This window comes from Ornithorhynchus anatinus, chromosome X5 (assembly GCF_004115215.2).
Source record: "Ornithorhynchus anatinus isolate Pmale09 chromosome X5, mOrnAna1.pri.v4, whole genome shotgun sequence".
Taxonomy (NCBI): Eukaryota; Metazoa; Chordata; class Mammalia; order Monotremata; family Ornithorhynchidae; genus Ornithorhynchus; species Ornithorhynchus anatinus.
In genome coordinates, this window is record NC_041753.1 from 55701259 (window position 1) to 55721136 (window position 19878).

The 19878-nt window shown below is 43.7% G+C and overlaps 1 protein-coding gene across 5 annotated transcripts in view; it reads right to left on the reverse strand.

Moving 5' to 3' along the window:
* The window catches only part of KANK1 (KN motif and ankyrin repeat domains 1), a 209570-nt gene extending 190192 nt beyond the window's left edge, over nucleotides 1-19378 (reverse strand). For 4 of the 5 annotated variants that reach the window (XM_039910723.1, XM_039910724.1, XM_039910722.1 and 1 more), the window contains exon 1: nucleotides 19308-19378. The gene's annotated coding sequence lies outside the window, so the exon portion shown is untranslated. The other variant, XM_029054987.2, reaches the window with a different exon arrangement.
* Nucleotides 19379-19878: the final 500 nt, after the last annotated feature.

The following is a 19878-nucleotide window of genomic DNA, read 5'->3' on the forward strand; positions in this document are numbered from 1 at the left end:
CTTCACATAAGATGCAGTTTCCAGGAAGCAGCTGTGTCCTAAATCTGAGGGTTGCCTGTATTGAGACAAAACAACTGCTACACCTTTAAAAAAAGTCACCAGTATAATCACACAAATAAAAGCTATTTCTAGGTTGACACACAAGTATCTGGAAACTCTCCTTTGTGGCATTCTCTGCATAAGCATTCTAAAACACTTTGAAAAGGGTTATTTTGAGATGAATTTCAGTGCTACAAACAAAATACATTGCTACCTTTTCTTCATTGCAATTTTCACCTTATAAAAGGTGTCTTGAGGAAAAACAAGGATTCTTGTTTTCCTCCTGACCTTTAGAAGACCCTGATGAGAACAATGGTAGACTAGAAGACAAGGTTCAACAGCTCACTTCTATAGCAGTGCAATTAATTTCTAGCCAGTGTGCAGGACAGTACAAGAATCAAGCAGAAGAGGGAAACTAGTGCGCTTCTGGAAAGACCAGAGAAGGAGCATGGCCTAGCGAAGAGAGCACAGTCCTGGGATCTAATCCCAGATTTACCACTTACCTGCTGTGTGACCTAGGACAAGTCACTGCACTTTTCTGTGCCTCTGTTTCCTCATCTGTAAAGTGGGGATTCAATGCCTGTTCTTCCTCCAGTTTGGAGTGAGAGCCCCTGTGGGACACCGGCTGTGTCTGAGCTGATGATCTTGCACCTATCCCAGTGTTTGGCACATAGTAAGTGCTAAAAATACCACCTTCATTATTAATAATAATAGTGGTATTTGTTAAGTGCTTACTATGTGCCAAGCACTTCTCCAAGCAGTGGGGTAGAGACAAGTTAATAAAGTTGGACACAGTCCCTGCCCCACATGGGGCTCACAGTCTTCATCCCCATTTTACAGATGAGGAAACTGAGGCACAGAGAAGTGAAGCAACTTACCCAAGGCCACACAGCAGACATGTGACAGAGTCAGGATTAGAACCCATATCCTCTGATTCCCAGGCCCGTGCTCCCTCCATAAGGCCACACCACTCCTAGTATTACTACTATCATTATTACTAGGAATCAGTCAATGGCATTTGATTGCACAGGACTATACTAAGCACTTGGGAGACTTCAGAGTTGGCAGACACTATCCCGGCCATCAGGGAGCTTACAATTTATTGGGAGAAATGGACATTAAAATAAATTAGACATAGGGGAAACAGCACAGTATAAGTTTATGCACATCGGTGCTGTGGGAGTGTGGTGGCTATCAAAGTGGAGAAGAGTGTGATGTAAAATGTCACATCACTTGGGTTCAAGTTTTCTTTTCCTCTGTTGCCTGGGGTGTGGTTTCCTGTTAGGAAAAATCACTAAAATTAAGACTTGGAGAAGATGCTTGTTCAACTGTAACAGCATAATAAGACACAAACAGAAGTGAATCATCACAGAAAGAGTGGGGAAAAGGTAAATCTCTAACACAGTTAGGTACTCAAAAGTAAATCTAAAATCTAATCTCAAAGTTAACTTCCATGAGGACAGGGCCTTCAAATAATAATGGGGGGTGGGGAGGAAGCTGCCCAAAAAGCTACCCAGTCAGATGTATTTGTGGCACATACCTCCTGAGCAACAGTGTGTTAGCACCTGAACCTAAACTTCAGGTTGTAGGTAGGCACCACTCTAACACTCTGCCCTGCCTAGCTGTTCAATCAAGCATATTTATTGAGCACTTACTGTGTGCAGAGCACTGAACTAAGCACTTGGGAACTATGAACACAACAGAGTTGGTAGACACCTTCTCTGCTCACAATGGGCCTACAGTCTAGAGGGGGAGTAGGCATTAATATAAATACTTTATGGGTATGTACACAAGTGCTTTGGGGTTAAGGGAGGGATGAATAAAGGGTACAAATCCAAATGGAAGGGCAATGTGGAAGGGAGTGGGAGAAGAGGAAATGAGGACTTAGTTGGGGAAGACCTCTTGGAGATGTGCTTTTACTAAGGCTCTTAAGATGAGGAGTGAATATCTGTTGGATATGAAGAGGAAGGGCAATCCCAACCAGAAGCAAGATGTGGGGACGAAATCAGTGGTGTAATGTATTTATATTTACGTCAGTCTTCCCCACTAGACTGTAAGCTCATTGTGGGCAGGGAATGTGTCTTTTATACTGTTATATTGTACTCTCTCAAGCATTTAATATAGTGCTCTGCCACACTAAGTGCTCAATAAATACAACTGACAAGATAGATGCAATGGGTACATTAGCATTATAGGAACGACCTACCTAAAGTTCCAGTAACAGCTTTGTGATTCTTTTTGACAGGAGTTAGCCTGGCATTCGTTAATTGAATGCAAACTGGACTAATCTCTGCCACTTTACAAAATAATGCACAGATGTTGATAAAGAATTGTCATTTTATACTACAATAGTGGTAGTAATAGTATTTGAGGGCCCACTGGGTAAAATACATGGTACTAAGCTTTTGGCTAAGCACAAAGATATGTTTCCCGTCCACAAGGAGTTAACATTAACAGGAGAGGAGACAGACAATAACATTAAAAGTAATAACTGCACATCTTAAGCACTTACTGTTTGCAAACTTGGTACTAACAAACATTCAGAGATAATACATGGATGAGAATTGGAGGCCAGGGGCTCACAATCAAAGAATAAAAGGGTAAACAAAGACACACAAAGAAAAAAACAAAAAATAAAATAAAAGACTAAATACAAAAGTAAAGTTAAGTAAAAAAGTCATAGGGTAGGTGTTGTGACTAGGAAAGCAGAGTTTCAGACCCCTCTAGGCTCAGCCTAGAGGCTGTGGGCTTCCCAACGTTTACATCACATGGAAATGTGGAGGTGCTGTTGCTTCTGTCCCTCCCACCACAATGGAGCAAGGCAGGTCAGGATAGAGGCCCCAAGACTGAGGAGGCAGGAGGTGAAACGGCATGGATAATAATAATAAAAAAAAAACAATCGAATAAGCATATATACTCATGTTGATGAGAATCCATAAATTATAGAAATGGCTGGTGGGTTTGTAGACCTTGGGGTGCTAGAGATTCAATGGGAAAGAGTTACTTTATATGGGGAGTGGGGGGAGAGGGCAGGAAGATGAGGAGGGCCAGTTTAAGAGAGTTTTGAATATGGGGAAAGAGTTGGGCTCATGGATTAGGGCAGGGAAGAAGTTCCAGGCTGGGAAAACAGTGTGAGTGAGGGATGGAGTCAGCAAAGTTGAGAGTGAGGTACAGTACGAAAGAACTACATGAGCAAGCTGGGGAGTAACAGATGAAGGCAGCAGATACATATGATGGGCAAAAGTTGGTGGAAACCCAACCACGATGAGTGGCTGCTTGATGAAGAAGTTCATGGGAAGCGATAGTAACGCTTTGAGTGGAGAGATATGTGTTAAGCAATGCATCAAGAAGATGATCTGTGAAGCAGTATGCAATATAGATTTGGGGTAGGGGGAGGAAATGTGATCAGAAATAGGGAGATCAGTGAGGAGGTAGGAACAATAGTCTGGCAATTATATGATTAGTACTTGGACCTGAGGATAAGCTGTTTGGATGGAGAAGAAGGGAGAGCTGCTGTGTTGGAAAAAACAGCATGATTTAGAGGTAGATTTAATGTAGGGAGGCAGTGTGTTGTTTAGAAGGTTTTGAGCTAACCAAAGCAGGAAAGAAACCACCTCTGTCCCTGGCCTAGTGAGTGAATTTGGGGGCATTAAGACAAAAAAAAAATTCCCACATAAGAATAATAATGATGGCATTTGTTAAGCGCTTACTATGTACAAAGCACTGTTCATCATGTTAGCAGGCTTGGGGTGGGCCACAGTACTAAATCATCCAGAACATAATGAACTCTATGGCAGTTTTATCAGAGAAGAAAACTACTTGCCTAAAACTGTCCTTATTGAAATGAATTTAAGAGTACCCATGAGAAGTACTCCACAGAAGATGCTCATGCATCACTTTTAAAGAAAATGAGGGTAAATAACACTTTTCCATAAGCTGTCTATTCAGCAGATGAACATACTAGGAATTCAATGAGTTTGAACTCTTGTATTGAGAGTATAAACCTTCTTTTGGTTTATTCATCTATACTTTTTGAATTAGGCTATGATGGAGGCAACTCAGCATTTTCTGCCCAATCTTTTGCCCTGCCCATAAATGGACACTTGGTTCTTACCTAGTAAAAGCTACATAGAATCTGAAAAATAATTATAACAATAATTAAGTACTTGTCATGTACCAAGCACTGTACTAAGCACTGGGATAGATGCAAGATAATCAGATTGGACACAGTCCTTGTCCCACACGCGTCTCACAGCCTAACAGAGAACAGGCATTGAACTGAACATTTTTGTTGATAAATGGTGCAGCAGAGTGAAGTATAGATTGGAGTGGGGAGACACAAGAGGCCGGGAGGTCAGTGAGGAGGCAGACAGTAATCAAGGTGAGATAGGATAAGTGCTTGGATCAGCATGGCAGCAGTTTGGATGGAGAGGTGAGGAAAGGACAGATCACTGACCTATCTTCTTCAGAGTACTCAAACATTTTACGTGAAGTATGCATACTATTTTTATGTTTGAAAATGTCCTGATAAACATCCTATAGTGCATTTATTTAAATGTATTTTAAACAGTGCTCATTCGAGTAGATCTAATCATTTTTTAAAAAACAAGCTGTATAAAAAGTTGCAATCATACCTCATTACAACTGAAATTTGATGGAATAATTAAGGAAATCTTCATTTGTATAGTAGTTGCAATGTCTTTCTCACCTTGAAACTAAACAACGCCAAAATGAATAGTTACAATAGTTGGTGTGTGTGTATATATACATATATTCACATATATACACATACACCCCTATATAAATACATAAATGGTTTGATAGGAATAAATGGCAGTCTGCTGTCCTTCAGTCAGAAAACATGACACAGGAGTCCCTTCCTCTCTGTGCACTTCCATTTTCTAATCTGGAGCTAGATTAAAAGTAACTGACACTATCATTCATAAATCTGAGAGGATTATCTAGAGTTGCCCCCATGACCTCTCTCCAAGATCAAAAAATAGGACCCAGGCATACTTCTTTTGTTCTTCCATTTCTGAGCTGGATGCAGTTTTTTTTAAAAAAGAAAAAAAAAATTCCTTATAGCTCAGAACTGTCCGGTACAGACAGTACAATGGTTGGAGGAGAATTGCATGATTTTTTTTTTCCCCAACGCCAGAGTTAGAAAAATCTAGGATGAAGGTGGTCTCATGGTATTTCAGAAACTACTGATTACCAATAGCAGTATCCTGAAAATTATTTGATTAATTTGGGGGTAATCCCAGACTATTACTCCTTTAATTTTAGCAACCAGAATAGTAGTAAAAGAAAAAAAAAATCAGTTCTCTGGTTAGGCAAAACCCCTGTTTGAGCCAAAAGTTGTGGTAATATCAGCTTCATTAATTTTCCTTAAATAATAACAAAGCTTGAAAGCTCATATCTGAATCCCCAATTATTTTCATCACTAACTATCTGTCATTTAAGCATAACACCAAAGAGAAGGCTTTCATTAGATTAGCAGATCAAAATTAAGGCCCACTGCGAAGGAAGTTGCATTGCATCAGTCTTTTCCTTTTCAGTAATGCAATTATTATATCACTATCATAAAATCCTAATAAGTACAAAAAAGTAAAGTACATTCCATCTAGACTGTAAGCTCCTTGTGGATAGGGAGTTAACCAACTCAGTTATACTGCACTCTCCCCAGAGTTTAGTGCAGTGTTCTGCACACAGTAAGTGCTCAAAAATCAATTTTATGTGGCATCTTCTTTCTGGAAGAGCTCACTAAATTCTAATCTTAAAAAAAAAAAAGGGTATTTGAGCGCTGTGTGCAGAGCACTATTAAACACTTGGGAGAGTGAAATACAGTAGAGTTGATAGACACAATCCCTGTCCACAAGGAGTTTACAGGAGAGTGGACACAAAGATTTTTCAACTCTCCAGTTCCCTAGCAATTCATGAAGAGACACTGACAAGATTTAGGTTCCACAGAACCAGATTCAGATGTGCTTAAACAAACACAGCTTCTAGTTACATATCACTCAGGGTTACCAGAAGGAAGGCAAAACAAGAAAATAAATAACAAAAAGCCAATTAACATATCCACCCAGACTAAGCCATGAAAACTATTTTGAGTTTACTGTTTGAAACCTCATAGCCAATGGTAAATTATGACACCAAAAGTTAAAACAAAAAAATCCTGAAACTGGAACTTCCACCGAGAGAGAGAGAGAAATTAACTAATGACGTTCAACTGGGAAAAAAGAAATCAGTTTTTTTCACAGCTGGAAAAAAACTAGTCTTTGGTGAATAAACCTTCAAACAGATGAAGGTTAAAAAAAATAAAAATTAACAGCTATGTGAAATAAATCCAAGTTGAGTGGCATTCTAGGTTTTGGGAGAAAGGAGTGGAGGGAGAAAGGAGAGAGAAATATACATAAATGCGCTTGGGCCAGGACAGGGTTTTCTATTTCCACTTTATAGTCCAACCTCATAACAGTCCAGGGGAAAGAGGGAAGAAGGGGACAAAAAACTAAGATGACTTGGGGGTCTTGCTTTAGGTGGAATGGTTATCCTTGAGGTTCAGGACTGTTGGGGGGCAAGACTCATTATGAGTCTTACTATAGGCTGAGGAGGTAGGAAAGATTCCCTTAACTCTGTGGAGATGGCAGCATTTGCAGTTAGTTTCCATCTCCATCTTACTGATATTACTGAATTGGCCTTTCAGGTAAAATGATTGCTATTCGTGGGGCTAACAGTCTAAGTAGGAGGTAGAACAAATACTGAATTCCCATTTTACCAAACAAAAACTCTTCACTATTGGCTTCAAAGCTCTCCATCACCTTGCCCCTTCTTACCTTACCTCCCTTCTCTGCCCTTACATCCCAGCCCTCACACTCTGATCCTCTGGGGCTAACCATCTCACTGTGCCTCGATCTCACCTGTCCCGCCCGTCGACCCCTGGCCCCCGTCCTACGTCTGGCCTGGAACGCCCTTCCTCCTTAAATCCACCAGTCACTCTTCCCCCTTTCAAAGCCCTACTGAAGATCTCCAAGAGGCCTTCCCAGATTAAGTCCCCCTTCTCCTCAGTTTCCCCTCCATTCCACAGCACCTCGACTTGCTCCCTTTTGCTCTCCCCACCCCCGCCCCAGAGCACTTACGTATATGTATATAACTATAATTCTTTTTTTATTGATGCCTGTTTACTTGTTTTGATGTCCGTCTTCCCCCTTCCAGACTGTAAGCCCAGTGTGGGCAGGGATTGTCTCTATTGCTGAATTGTACTTTCCAAGTGCTTAGTACAGTGTTCTGCACACAGTAAGCACTCATACTGAATGAATTTTACAGATGAGGAAACTGAGGCATAGAGAAGTGATTTGCCCAAGGTTACACAGCAAGCAATTGGCAGAGTCAGGATTAGAACTCAGGTCTTCTACCTCCTAGGCTTATGCTCTTCCCACTAGGCCCACACTCCAGGTGCACTGAAAACGTCCATCCTTGGACGGGCCAGTTTGAGTGGCTAAGTGGCTAGGAGGCCGTGGCTACTCACCACCTACCCCTGCCATTGCCACCTGCCCTCACTGCCTGCTCTCCACTGCTACCCTCAGCCACCTACCTGGGGGTGGTGAGGGTTGACAAGTGGCTGCAGTCGCCTGGCACCCTGACTCAGACAGAAACATTAAGTCTGGGAGGAAGAGGAAGAAGCATTGATGGGCTTTTCCCACACCCACATCTCTAGCTCTCTCCTTCCCATTTTGACCCTTGCTTTCCCCTTTCCCTTCCTCTGGCCCCACTCCTTTCAAATCCAGTTGCTATCCTGTCAACCTTGACCTTAGACAACCAATCAGTAGTATTTATTCAACAGGTTCTCTGTACTAAGCACTTGGGAAAGGGGAATAGAGTTAGTAGACCTGATTCCTCCCCTCAAGAAGCTTATAATCTAGCAGGGAGCCAGTCACTAAAAAGAAACCCAGCTGGGCCTTTTTGAGCCAACCCTTCTCAACATATGGGCTTGGACCCCCAAGCTGAGCTAAACCTATGCTGGATTTTACATCACTCTGCAAGCAGCTATTTAGGGATATGGTCACTGTATCCCATCTCTTTTTAGCAACTCCCATAATAAGAGACTTTAAATGGAATGGAAGATGCTAAAAGTATTTCCAAATTGCTTGCCCTTGGTAGCCTTAAGTGGAGGCTTACACACTGACAAGCAACTCAGAAAATTCAATTAAGATGTATTAAGCCCAAACAACCCCACAACACCCACACAAAGTGATATGGAAAGAATCCAGACCAAATGTTGTGGTCAAACATAACACCTCGCAAACTTCTCAAGAAACTCTGCCTGTCTCCCAGGGGAGTAAAAGGAAAACAAGTGCTATCATTCTAATTTGCTTTTAGATTCTCTTCTAACCCCAAAGATCTGGATGTATTCAATACTTCTGGTACAGCAATTAATTTCAATCTTTTAGGGGTTTTTTTTGCCTGAAACAATTTCAAATTGTCTTACTTTGATATTACATCAATATCAGATGCTGAAGTGGCTGTTGTGGGGACATATGTCAATCCTATTTAATGAGCACTTACTGTGTGCAGAGCACTGTACTAAGTACTTGGGAAAGTACAATCTAACAGACACATTCCCTGCCCAGAGTTTAAATTGGGGAAGGCCTCTTGGAGATGTAATTTAACACAAATTACTTCATTTGAAGCAAGGAAAACAAAATTAGAACATTCTTTTCCAATATCAAAATGTCTGCAAGCTACAACACTTTGAGTCCTGAGACTCCTACCCTTTCCAAGTACTACTGAATCTCTCTTCTCCCCACAACTTTCAACAATTCAGTTCTATCCAAGCATTTGGGTACTCCTCCCCAGCCCCAGAACTCATTTACATATCTTTATACCTTATTCATTCATTCATTCATTAGTATTTATTGAGCGCTTACTATGTGCAGAGCACTGTACTAAGTGCTTGGAATGAACAAGTCAGCAACAGATAGAGACAGTCCCTGCCGTTTGACGGGCTTACAGTCTAATGGGGGAGACAGACAGACAAGAACAATGGCAATAAATAGAGTGGAGGGGAAGAACATCTCGTAAAAACAATGGCAACTAAATAGAATCAAGGCGATGTACAATTCATTAACAAACTAAATAGGGTAATGAAAATATATACAGTTGAGCGGACGAGTGCAGTGCTGAGGGGATGGAAAGGGAGAGGGGGAGGAGCAGAGGGAAATGGGGGGAAAAGAGGGTTAAGCTGCGGAGAGGTGAAGGGGGGGTGGTAGAGGGAGTAGAGGGAGAAGGGGAGCTCAGTCTGGGAAGGCCTCTTGGAGGAGGTGAGTTTTAAGTAGGGTTTTGAAGAGGGGCGAGAATTAGTTTGACGGAGGTGAGGAGGGAGGGCGTTCCAGGACCGCGGGCGGACGTGGCCCAGGGGTCGACGGCGGGATAGGCGAGACCGAGGGACGGTGAGGAGGGTTAATAATGTAATAATGTTGGTATTTGTTAAGCGCTTACTATGTGCAGAGCACTGTTCTAAGCGCTGCGGTAGACATAGGGGAATCAGGTTGTCCCACATGGGGCTCACAGTCTTTATCCCCATTTTACAGATGAGGGAACTGAGGCACGGAGAAGTTAAGTGACTTGCCCACAGTCACACAGCCTAACAAGTGGCAGAGGGTTCCTTTCTCCTACCTATATTTTAGTAGTAGCAGCAGCATTAAGCATCCATTAGGTGTTATGCACTGTATAAGGCATTTGGAAAGCACAGAATAATGAAGTGACAAGTTCCCTGCCTCCAGGGAGCTTACACCCTAATAGGGGATACAAATATAAAGAAAATTTACTATTCAAACTATTCAATCAGGGCTAAGCAGGATATGAGTAAATTCATAGTGCTAGAGTTTGCTGAGGGGAATTTGCTGGGAAATTAACTGGGGAAAGCTTTTGAGGTAGGATTTGAATGAGAGATGAAAGAGACAAATCCAAGCAGGGAAATCGTATTTATTAAGTGTGGTATGTAAGTATTTGGGAGAGTACAATATGACAGGGTTGGTAAAAACATTTCCTGCCTACAAAGGGCTTACACTCTACGGGGGAGATAGACATTAATATAAATTACATGTATGGTATGTACATAAGTGCTGTGGGGCTGAGGGAGGGACTGAATAAAGGATGCAAATCCAAGTGCATGGGCGAGGCTGAGGAGAGAGTGAACAAGGGAAATGAAGGCTTGGTCAGGGAAGGCCTCTTGGAGGAGATTAAGGAACAGTGTGAGCAAGAGGGGACAGAGGCTGGACAACTGACAGTGAGGTACAGGTAGAGAGTTGGCTTGGGAGGAATGAAGGCAGCAAGTTGGAGAAGAATGGATAAAGAGAGCAAATAGGTAAGATAGGGCCAGATGGTGGAAATCCTTGAAGAGTTTGTTTGATGAGAAGAGACACAGGGAGCTAGTGGAGGAGTCCAACAAGCCCAGTAGTAAAGGGGATGGGGTAGAAGCTTCAGGGTGCTGCCATCCAGGTCTTCAAGAGGCCAGTCACAACCAAAGCTTCCCCATGTTCAAAAATCTGAAGACTGTGTGCTGCCACAGCTCAAATCCCCCACAGTTTGGCATGCACAGAGCATGTTGGGAGCAGGGGCCCCAGGTAGCACAGTGGGAAGGCAGCAGAAGCAGGGGTTCCCAGTGGTTTCACTCAGTCTGATCTACTACCTCTATTGTACTTTTCCAAGCACTTAGTACAGTGCTCTGCACACAGTAGGAGCTTTATAAATGTGATTAATTGGTATGGAAACAGTGAATCCAAAATTATCTTATTAAAATTCAAAGAATTTACCATTCTTGTTTTCCCTATTTAAGATGCCAGGTCATCACCCCGAGCAGATTAAAAAGGAGAGAGAAAACATGCCAGCAACTCTGATTTTCTTTTAAACACCTGTTTGGATTACTAAAATGAAAATGACCTTTAACTCTTACACACACACACACACACCCCTTTTTTAAGACTGATCCTAATTCCTATTTGAGAACAGTATTTCCTTTCCCTATCAAATTTTAAGATGTGAAATTCACTTCACTATAATATGATTCGCAGTGTCTAACTTTCACTTCAGGTGCTCTTAAAGTAACTGAATTTTTTCCCAGTTAGTTCTGATGAACTCTCACACAAGAAAAAGGTCTATAAAACCACACTGCTAAGAGAACCCTGAATTTTACACCTGGTTGGGAAGTGTGGTTTCTCCTCTCAAACACAGTGTGAGAAGCAGCATGACGCAGTGGGTGGAGCACGGACCTGGGAGCCAGAAGGTCATGAGTTCTAATCCTGGTTCCACCACTTGTCTGCTGTGTGACCTTGGGCAAATCACTTCACTTCTCTGTGCCTGTTACCCCATCTGCAAAATGGGGATCGAGACTGTGAGCCCCACAAGGGGCTGTGTCCAACACAATTTGCTCGTACCCATCCCAGTACAGTGCCTGGCACATAGTGAGCGCTTAATGAATACCACAATTATCCAGCGCTTAGTACAGTTCCTGGCACATAGTAAGCACTGAAGAAATACCATAATTATTATAAATACAGTTCTCAGGCAGGATGGAGATGACCAAAAAATGGGTGGTTGAGAGGGTGGTGAAGCATTCATCTGAATCTGCCCTGCAAAAGCAGAGTTCACCATGAGCCAGTGTTGTTTCTGCCCAAGTGGCAATGGTGCTGGACCTGGAGTTGGCACAGCTCCAGAGGCTCAAGAACTAGGAGCTCTCTGACCCAGAGCAGCCACAGCCATCCATCCCCTGTCTTCTCTCCCAGTCGATTCCTCTCTTATTTGACCCTTCCTATCAACAGATATGTGTGCCTCTGTCAGACTCGCTTTTGAAATGTGTGTCTGTCCAAACAAATTATAGTATTTGTTAAAGGATTTGTGCCAAGCACTGTACTAAGCACTGGGGTAGATATACCACAGCCCCTGTCCTATAAGGGGGTCACAATCTGAGGGAGAATAGATATTGAATCCCCCTTTTACAGATGAGGAGACAGACACAGAGAAGTGACTTGCTCTAGGTCACACAGCAGGCAAGTGGCAGAGCCAGGATTAGAACCCAGGTCCTCTGACTCCCAGACTCATGCTCTTTCCACTAGACTATCTGCTGCCCTGTACCCCTTACTGACAACCATGCCCACTGCCCCCGCCAATTATTCCAGTCATTTAACTCCCTCCTCAAGCCCCCTTTGCCCCCCTGTTTCCCCCATCTCTTGCCCTTAATGACCTGGCTATCTACTTTATTGAGAAAATTGAAATTATCAGATGTGATCTCCCCTGCTCCCCTCAACTCTCCCATCTTTCCCAGCAGTATCTCAAGAGATCTGCCTGCTCTCAAAATCCACCCCCTCCACCTGTGCATCCAAACCCATCACTCTGCACTTTGCATCTAAGCAAATCCCCCCTCTCTTCTTCCCTCCCTGATCACCATCTTCAACTGTTCACTCTCTTCACCACTGTTCACCACTGTACACTCACTGGTATTTCTTCAGTGCTTACTATGTGCCAGGAACTGTACTAAGCGCTGGATAATTGTGGTATTCATTAAGCGCTCACTATGTGCCAGGCACTGTACTGGGATGGGTACGAGCAAATTTTGTTGGCAGTGTGTACAACAAGCTACAACAATGGCTTCTTTCCCACTGCTTTCAAACATTCCCATGTCTCCCCTAGCCTTAAAAAAAAACAAAAAACTCAAAACACACCTTCCTTGACCCCATGGCCCCCTCCACTTATTGCCCCATCTCCCTTCTACCATTTCTCTCCAAATTCCCTGAGTGAGTTGCCTACACCCACTGTCAAGTTCCTCTCCTCCAATTCTCTCCTGTAATATAAAATTTATATTAATGTGTCTCCCCCTCTAGACTAAGTTCATTGTGGGCAGGGAATGTCTGTTATATTGTACTCTCCCCAGCACTTAGTACAGTGCTCTGCACATAGTAAGCCCTCAACAAATACAATTGACTGACCCCCTCCAATCTGGTTTCTATCATCTTCACTCCACTGACCTCTCCTGTTTCTCCTCCTATCTTTCTGGCCACTCATTTTAAGTCTCTTTTGCAGGCTCCTGCACTGCCTCTCATCCTCTAACTGTGGGAGTCCCTCAAGGCTCAGCTCTGGGTCCCCTTCTAGTCTCCATCTACACCCACTCCCTTGGAGAACTCATTCTCTCCCATGGTTTCAACTACCACCTCTATGAGGATGATTCCCAAATCTACAACTCCAGCCCTGATCTCTCTCTGCAGTGCTCTCACTGCAGTCTCACATTTCCTCCTGCCTTCAAGATCTCTCTACTTGGATGTTCAACACCTCAAACTTACCATGTCCAAAATAGAATTCCTTATCTTCCCAAACAAACCCTGTCCTTCCCATGATTTTTCCATCACTGTAGATAGCATCACCATCTTTCCTGTCTCACAAGCCCACAACCTTGGAGTTATCCTCGACTCCTCTCTCTTATCCAACCCACATACTCGATCACTAAATCCTGTCGGTTCAACCTCCAGAACATCACTAAAATACACCTTTTCCTCTTCAAATTGCTACCATGTTAATCCAAGCATTTACCCTATCCCACCTTGATTACTACATCAGCCTCCCTGCTGACCTCCCTGCCTGTCTCTCCCCACTCCAGTCCATGCTTCACTTTATTGCCAAGATCATTTTTCTACAAAAATATTCAGTCCACGTTTCCCCACTCCTCAAGAACTTCCAGTGGTTGCCCACCTACCTCTGCAAACAAACTCTTTACTATCGGTTTATCATCACCTTGCCCCCTTCTACCTCACCTCTCTGCTCTCCTACTACAACCCAGCCCATACACTTTGTTCCTCTGATGCCAACCTACTCACTGTACCTCGATCTCGCCAATCTCACCACTGACCTCTCGCTCAAATCCTGCCTCCGGCCCGGAACACCTTCCCTCTTCATATCCAATAGGCAATTACTCTCTCTACCTTCAAATCCTTATTGAAGGCACATCTCCTCCCAGAAGCCTTCCCTGACTAAGCCCTCATTTCCTCCTCCCCTCTGCATTGCCTTGATTAGCTCCATTTACCACCCGCCCCCATCAGCCCGACAGCACTTATGTACATATCCATAATTTATTTATATTAAATGTCTGCCTCCCCCTCTAGACTATTCTTCCACCTAGATTGTAAGCTTATTATGGGCAGGGAATGTGTCTAGTTGTTCTATCATACTCTCCCAAGCACCTAGTACAGTGCTCTGCACACAGTAAGCTCAATAAATATGAATAACTAGGCTCATTGTGGGCAGGGAATGTGTGCTATATTGTCGCATCGTACTCTCCCAAGCACTTAGTATAGTGCTCTGCACACATACAATTGATCGAAAGAACCCAAGTATGAGGCAAGCAGACCCAAAATTTGGGGACTATCCCACCTAAACTATAACATCTGTTATCTTAAATACCACCCTCGAATGTATAAATTTACTTTAGCCTTTACCAGACTTTAGTCTGGTAAACTCCTTGAAGGCAGGAATCATGTATGCTAATTCTATTGTACTCTTCTAAGTACTTAGAATAGTGCTCTGCACAGAGTAACTACTATCAACTGATAGTAACTTTTTACTGGGAGAGAGGTTTTAAACTGGGAGGCAATAGGGCTTATGAAAATACTGTGTATAATCAAACAGCCCAAGTTACCCATCCAAACAAACATTTTTGAAGTCATCTTTCTAAAAGACAGATCACTTGCTGTCACCTAAAGCTCTGCTGGTTTCATCTTCAAACCCACAGTAAACTTATCAGAGCTTCAAAAACTGGCATCAAATAATTCACATCTTTGACTCACTTCTCTATATTTCACTCAAAAATTTAAAGTACTCATTCAACTGACGCCCAGACTTCCTAAGATTTAATGCCACTGTACAGGATATTATAAAACTCATCTGTCATTTTTCATGGGGGGTGCCAAAAACTATAACTCCAAGGAAGTTTGATTCAGTCCCTTCCTTTACAGTTATTAAAATGTCACAAATAGTTGCAATATGGAGCTAATTCTAACCAAAAAAGCCAAATAAGTTAACAAGCAGCATGGCCTAGTGGAAAGAGCATGGGCCTGGGAGTCAGAAGGACCTGGGTTCTAATCCTGGCTTCTGCCTCTTGTCTGCTGTGACCTTGGGCAAGTTGCTTCACTTCTCTGTGCCTCAGTTTCCTTAACTGTAAAATGGGGATTATGACTGTGAGCCCCATGCAGGACAGGTACTGTGTTCAACCTGATCATCCTGTACCTACCCCAGCGCTTTCACTGCCTGGCACATAGTAAATTCTTAACAAATATCACAGTTATTACTATTAGGACAAACTTTTGAGGTTCAACTGCCCAGAGGCTTTTAAAAATGAACAGTTGGCAAGTTTCTCAGGTAGTTTACCTTTATCATATTCCTGAAAATTTTGCAATAAGCAAATTTTGCACTTAACATTTGATCTGGGTTCTAATCCTGGGCCTACCACTTGTCTGCTGTGTGACCTTGGGCAAGTCCCTTCACTTCTCTGTGTCTCAGTTACCTGATCTATAAAATGGGAAATAAGAATGGGAGCCCAATATGGGAGAGGGACTGTGTCCAACCTGATTATCTTGTACCTACCCCAGTAGTTAGAACAGTGCTTGACATACAGAGCTTGCACTTAAATACCATTTAAAAAGAAACTCCAATGTGAGTACCTTCAGGAATCACATTATCATCTCTCAGAATGAGGTGGTAAGGGAACAAAGTCATAATATTTCCACAAAAATCCGCAGGACTTCAGCTATTGTCAACACGTGTCAATATGTTCACTGCAGTTTTCACTCACTTCTCCAATCAAGCACATTAAAAAAACTCTTCTTAATGTTTTAATCTAAGACATTCACTATAAATTAAAAAGATACAGATCACTGGGAAAGGGGAAACAAATGTAAGGGGAAGGGATTATAAAAACGAATAGTATGGTATATTCTACTGATGGTTAGAACTTCCACTAAGCCTCATTACTCAATTTCATTAACTAAATGGCTGAAAACGCTCCTCCTCTCAGTTCCATTGCTCCTAAATATGCTGACACTAGGGGATAGTGTACAATAACTCCCAATTAGCTGATTGCTTGGGAAATGAAAATGACATACTAGACTGCTGCTCTTTGGACAGGTTTCCCTAGGAATAATAATAATAAAAAAATCCCAAATCCTGCATTTGTTCTAAGATTAACAAATTTTCCAATGTATTTCCTATACCTATTGTTTAAGTGCACGATAAGGACTAAGAAGGAAGAGACAAGTAGATATCCAAATTTAAAAGTTAAGATGAGAAAAGGGACAGGGGATGACTTGCTAAATTATCTAATTGGATGCTCTTATTAGAATAGACCCATAATGAAACGAGAGGCAGAATAACCATTTCTGACAGTATAAGGGTTCTATTAGTCATTTCCAAACCTACTTCATTCCACAGTTCTAATCACAAAGAGTATATTGAGTACTCGAGCATCACCCAGTCCCAACAGTGTCAAATAACATCTATTGAGCTCGGCTGTGTAGGCTCCATGGAGTTTCCAGAGTATACACATTCTAATGTAGATTAGTCCCTGTCCTTGGACAGTTTACAATCTAGTTTAACAAGGGCACAGGATTTAGGTTTAAATTGCATATTCATTGAAAGCAAGGTGGGGTTTCTCTCCAGGGAAAGAAGAGATCACAGCGATAATGTTGCAAAGAAATCACCGAAGGTACAATCAAGAAAAAAAAAATGCTACATTCGTTTTCTATAGGACTTCGTTTTGGAGAAGCCCTCGGTGGGGAGGGTGGGGAGGAGTTGCCTCGTTTTACACACTGGGAAATAGTGGCACAGATAGTCAAGTGAATTGCTTTGAATCACAAAGGCAGTGATGAAGCTAAATTCGGAACCCAGGTCCCTCGATTTCTCCCATCCGTATTATATGCTAGTTTACATCGGACCTGTTACTAGTATACGCTACAAGCCTTGTTATGGACAAAGAATACATAAACACAGCATACAAGGAGGGCGAGGGCTGCCTACACATTTGGGGGAATGTTATTTTGCACATGAAAACGTCGATTTTTAAAACGGGGGGGGGGGGGGCCTTCTTAATTTGGATAGTTAAATCTCTCACTAGAAACGATGTTCCAATACACTGGAAGGCCCATCCCACTAGTGACGGGCTTTAGCAACTCTCCAAATAACCCTTACTCCTCGTCTCATCCCACTCTCCTTCAACACCAGCAAGGCTGTTCTATCTTCAAGCCAGAATCTTCTCTCATCCATCTCTTCTAGGGTCAAAGGAGCGAGAAATCGCTGGAAACAAAAAAGTTACAACTGACGGGGAGGACAATAATGCTCCTGCTGATGGTGAAGTGACCCAACTTTCTTAGCAGTCTGTATTTCTTCCCTTTGGTTTATAAAATGACCCCCTTCGCACATACCCAAAAAAGCTCCTCCGTTTTAATTCTGCTCTTTTCTTTGTAGCAAAGTGACTATTTTGTAAACCAAGCTGTAACGATTGTGGTTCTGGAATGGCAAGGATGCTTTAGGCAGAGCACCCCCACCCCTAAGGGAATAAAAATACAGTCCATATCTGCATATCTTTAGTACTCGGCAATTAACTCTCCAACTGGCAGCTTCTTCTCCCTCCAAAGAAATTTTAATCTACCAGGAGCACAGCCCAATCTAAATTCTATTTACCACCCTACCTCTCCCCCCACTTTAAAAAAGACATTTTTTAAAAAGGGAGATAAATTAAGATTCTTGCCCCTCCCCCTTTAGTACACTCAGTCAATTCCAACAGAAGATGGTTTCACAACCTTGGCGACTTGAACATGGGACATATACAACTGGGGGGGGGGGGGCGGTAATTGAGAAATGTGCAAGAACGAAGAGACATCTAACTCTGAAGGTCAAGTTACAAAATGGGGTTACAGGCCCTGATCCTGAGCGGAGGGATGGGGTAGAAAGAGGGAAAAAAAGAGAAAGCGGAAAGACCAAGAGGGAATGGGGGAGGGGGAGTTCCCCCTTACTGCGAAGCGCTAAGGCACGTCCGGGCTTTTCTAATGATCTAACTTCATCCCAGCACCCTAAAGTCACCAGGTGTAAGCACTTGAACTACTAGGAGTTTAATGAAAACAAAGAAAAACACCCAAAGAGTTCCCACAGATAACATAGCCAGAAATAAAAACCTGAATAATAATAATAATAATGTGTTTGTTTAAGCGCTTTGTGCTAGGCGCTGGGGTAGATACAGAACAATGAAGAGAATGAAGGAGATGGGGGGGGTGGAAGAAGGGGTGGCAGAGGTGAGTGCCTTGGGTTTGAGGGGGCTGATAAAATATCAACCCGACAGCAAAGACGTTTTATCCTCAAAGAATGTGAAGTTCCCCATCAACTAGATTCCCGACCTGGGGGAAGAGAAGGTGGGAAGAACGGGTGAAGACAAGAAATATACCATCTTTCCTGCTCCACGTCCTCCCCCGATCCCTTCTCCCTGGCTACTCGCCCCTATACTGTAAACTCCTCGAGGGCCGGGACGGTGTCTACCACCTCAGGTGTACGGTCCGGAGCGTTTAGTACAGTGCTCTGCACACACTAAACGCTCGATACCACTGACACTGCATGTCAGAGGGGAAATCGAGGCAACCAGCACTCGTATAAAAGAGTGGCATATCCCGAATTGGGTCTCCCCTCCGCCAAGGGAGGGGGTTCTGGACCCCTAAAATAAGGGCCCCGATCCAGCAGAAGGTACGCCCATCATACCTCCGGAGTTAATCTTATTTCGATGCGATCAGACAGCAGTACATCCCGCTCAAGCGGTCGACCTCTCTACCCTGTACCTCCCTGTCTCTCTCCACCCACCCAGATCTTCCTCCGGGGTTGAGTGCTGTAACCCCCGGGCAGGATCGAGAACCCCAGAAGCCGCACCACAGCCATCACCCACTACACCCACCCTCTCATGCCCGCACCCGGAGGAACCGAAGAGCAAAAGTTGCCAACTGCAAAGGGCAAAAGCCGTTCCTGCTCGGGCTCGCTAACAGGCGCCTCTGCTCGAGTCGACAGGGATGAGTGGGGGAAAATCACTCTCGGGATCCTGTCCTGATTTATGGGGCGCCTCCCCTTCCCCCCTTCCCCATGCCCAGAGAACGCGTGCAAGTGTTTACCTCGGACGCTGGGCTCCTGGAGCAAGTCTCCGGGACGCAACCCCTTTCTGCCCAAGCGAAAGAAACTGCAGCTCGCTCACTCACCTCCGTCCGCTTTATTGGACCTGCTGCCGCGCCGGGCCCCGCTGGGCACAGATGCTGCGCTGGGACTGAAGGGAAGGGGGCGGGCAGGAGGGGGAGGGAGGCGGAGTTTGCAAGGCTTTCCGAACGCCAGAATTAAACCCACGAAGAAACCCGGGGCCGTCTCCCCACCACTGCCCCCTCCTCCGACTCACCAAAAAAAAACACAGAAGAGAGTTTTCAGTGCAGCGCGAAAACTACTTCGGCTGCATTTTTTCTTTCTGCCCACCCACACGCATCTAGGAGAGAAGCTTCAGCCCCCGCGGGAAAGTAGAGCAACAAGAGACATTTCTCGGGCAGCCCCTGGCTGACTAGTTGGCTCCCTCTCTCTCTTCCCCAAACTCCTTTCGTGCCTCCCTTTGTAACAGCGATTCAGCCACCAAACTGGCTGCACTGCGCCTGCGCACGCTGTCCCAGCTCAACAATGCCTCAACTAACCTATCCATCCGTCACCTTCTTTCGTTGCCCACCAGTGAGTGCCGGCTCCATTCCCAAGGTACTCTATGTCTGTCTCCCACCTGTTGCAGGAAGCTAA